The sequence below is a fragment of the Scylla paramamosain genome, chromosome 46 (assembly GCF_035594125.1).
Source record: "Scylla paramamosain isolate STU-SP2022 chromosome 46, ASM3559412v1, whole genome shotgun sequence".
NCBI classification, from domain to species: domain Eukaryota; kingdom Metazoa; phylum Arthropoda; class Malacostraca; order Decapoda; family Portunidae; genus Scylla; species Scylla paramamosain.
This window is the reverse complement of record NC_087196.1, coordinates 9,059,512-9,063,228: the sequence shown is the minus strand read 5'-3', so window position 1 is coordinate 9,063,228 and position 3,717 is coordinate 9,059,512.

Here is a 3,717-nt window from a genome sequence, read left to right as displayed (position 1 = left end):
CATTGAAAACTTATTAAAACCTTCTCAATAACTCGGAAACCCTTCAAACGCATTAGAAACCCTTAATCGCATTTGAAACCGTCTGAAACCCCCTTGAAATACCTCTTAGAAACCTGATTTTGAAACCTTAATAGTTAAGAACCTTTATGAAACCTTTTGAAACCCCCAGATGCTAGAGAACTTATTTGAAACGCTTGGGAAATCTTTGAAACCCTGTTAATCATGAACCTCTTTCAAATCCCTTTACTTTAAAAACCTCCATTGAAACCCTTTGAGCCCAGAACCTCTTTGAAACCCCTTCATAAAAGTTTCGAAATTCTTGTGAACTTGTAATTGGCATTTTAACCTTTTGACATTTGAAGGAAAAGTGGGCGATGTCATGAGAGAGAGAGAGAGAGAGAGAGAGAGAGAGAGAGAGAGAGAGAGAGAGAGAGAGAGAGAGAGAGAGAGTTTCAATATCTTATTCTAACTTATAACAAGCTATAGTGGAAGTTACTGGGGTTTTCAAGGGGGTTTTTCACAGTACTGGTGGAAGTTACTGGGGTTTTCGTGATTCTAGTGATAGTTTAACAGGATCTAGGAAAATAAATTGCTGAGGTTATTGGGACTAGAGGAAGTGACGAGTCTTAGGTTCATTATTCCGGTGGTTAGATTAAGAAATATTCCACGTCAGCAGAGAGGAAGAAAAGAAGAAAAGAAAAGAAAAGAAACTCGTGGGAACCTGACCAATCATCTCTTTGGCCTTTGAAAATAGACATGACGAGAGAGAGAGAGAGAGAGAGAGAGAGAGAGAGAGAGAGAGAGAGAGAGAGAGAGAGAGAGAGAGAGAGAGAGAGAGAAGCAACGTAAGCACACACACACACACACACACACACACACACACACACACACACACACACCTGGACAGATAGACAGACATACAAACGTACACACTGATAGATAGATAGACAGACGGACACACACACACACACACACACACACACACACACACACACACACAGTAGATAATTTGAACCTCTCGCATACCAAGGTCTCTCTCTCTCTCTCTCTCTCTCTCTCTCTCTCTCTCTCTCTCTCTCTCTCTCTCTCTCTCTCTCTCTGATAATACTTTCTATTCAAGCTTTCTCCCGCGTGTAGGCGCAGAGAGAGAGAGAGAGAGAGAGAGAGAGAGAGAGAGAGAGAGAGAGAGAGAGAGAGAGAGAGAGAGAGAGAGTTACATAAAAAAATAAGCAGACAAGCGGAAACAAACAAATAGGAAAAAAAAAATGAAATGATAAATGGTCGAAAAATAACGAGATAGAGAGAGAGAGAGAGAGAGAGAGAGAGAGAGAGAGAGAGAGAGAGAGAGAGAGAGAGAGAGAGAGAGAGAGAGAGAGCGTCAGCCAGCCAGCCAGCACCTAGCGCCCCACAGGTGACAAACACACCTTTCCTATTCACTGCACGTCATCCCTTAATTGCGTGGACTGCCAGACAAGTTCGTATTTTTACCTTAAACCCTTAAAAACTTGTCACCCTTTCCCTAAAACTTCCCAAAAACTTAAAAATTTGTTAATCTTTACCTGAAACCCTAAAAAATATGTCTTTCCCTAAAACTCCCAAAAAACTTTCTAAAACTTGTCAGTCTTTACCCTTAATCCCTTAAAATCTGTCACTCTTTCTCTAAAATTTCCAGAAGCCCATAAAACTTGTCAATATTTACCTTAAACTCTTAAAACTCCCCGAAACGTGTACATCTTTCCCTAAAACCCTTAAAACGTGTACATCTTTCCCTAAAACCCTTAAAACGTGTACATCTTTCCCTAAAACCCTTAAAACGTGTATATCTTTCCCTAAAACCCTTAAAACGTGTATATCTTTCCCTAAAACTCTTAAAACGTGTACATCTTTCCCTAAAAAACCCTTAAAACTTGTACATATTTCCCTAAAAACCCTGAAAACTTGTATATCTTTCCCTAAAACCCTTAAAACGTGTACATCTTTCCCTAAAACCCTTAAAACGTGTACATCTTTCCCTAAAACCCTTAAAACGTGTACATCTTTCCCTTAAACCCTTAAAACTTGTACATATTTCCCTAAAAATCCTGAAAACTTGTATATCTTTCCCTAAAACCCTTAAAACGTGTACATCTTTCCCTAAAACCCTTAAAACGTGTATATCTTTCCCTAAAACCCTTAAAACTTGTACATCTTTCCCTAAAACCCTTAAAACGTGTACATCTTTCCCTAAAAAAACCTTAAAACGTGTACATCTTTCCCTAAAATCCTTAAAACGTGTACATCTTTCCCTAAAACCCTTAAAACGTGTACATCTTTCCCTAAAACCCTTAAAACGTGTACATCTTTCCCTAAAAAACCCTTAAAACGTGTACATCTTTCCCTAAAATCCTTAAAACGTGTACATCTTTCCCTTATACCCTTAAAACGTGTACATCTTTCCCTAAAACCCTTAAAACGTGTACATCTTTCCCTAAAACCCTTAAAACGTGTACATCTTTCCTTAAAACCCCTTAAAATTTTTATACATTTCCCTAAAACCCTTAAAACTTGTAAATTTTCCTTAAAAACACTCAAAACTTTCTCTAAGACCCTTAAAACGTATACACATTTCCCTAAGACCCTTAAATCGTACATTTTTTACACTGAAAACTTCCCTAAAACTCTTAAACTTCTTTCTATTTCCCTAAAACCCTTAAAACATCCTCTATTTCCCCGAATTCCTTAAAATTTGCTACTGCTTCCCTTAAACCTTTAAAACATGTGGAACTTTCGCTAAAACCATTAAAACTCTCCTCTGCTTCCCTAAAAACCCTTAAAATTTTCTTCTGCTTCCCTAAAACCCATAAAATTTTCCTCTGCTTCCCTAAAACTCTAAAAATTCTTCTCTGCTTCCCTAAAATCCTTAAAATTCTTCTCTGCTTCCCTAAAACCCGTAAGACATGTGGAATTCTCCTTAAAACTCCCAAAACGTGCGGTACTTTTCCTGAAACCCCAAAAAACTTCCCTAAAACACTTGAACATTCCCTAAAACACTTGAACTTTGCTTGAAACTTCTCGAAAATGCCTTAAGGAAATTTTGTTGCTTAAATCTTTCCCTAAAACGACAAACATGACAGGAAATAAAATAAGAAATAGGAAATACCAAAAGAGAGAGAGAGAGAGAGAGAGAGAGAGAGAGAGAGAGAGAGAGAGAGAGAGAGAGAGAGAAAGGAAACACAAAAAAAGGAAAAATTATCGAACTAGGAAAAGAAATGTGTGTGTGTGTGTGTGTGTGTGTGTGTGTGTGTGTGTGTGTGTGTGTGTGTGTGTGTGTGTGTGTGTGTGTGTGATATCCGCCTATACATGGATTATAATGTTGATCAATATTTAATGTTGGTTTTTAATTTTGGTTTTTAATTTAAATGTGCAATATCTCTTATTTCTCCTTTTTATTTGTTAGACTGATAAATCCTTATTAGTGCTTTACTATTCTTATTATTATTTTTGTCATCATCACTATTATTATTATTATTATTATTATTATTATTATTATTATTATTATTATTATTATTATATCTAATGTAGGTAATTTCAATAGATGAATGAATAAGTAAAGGATTCAATGCTCTGACTAACAAGATCCAAAAAAAAATATATACTTTAATAAATATATATATAACAAAACACACACACACACACACACATACACACACACACACACACACACACACACACAGAAAC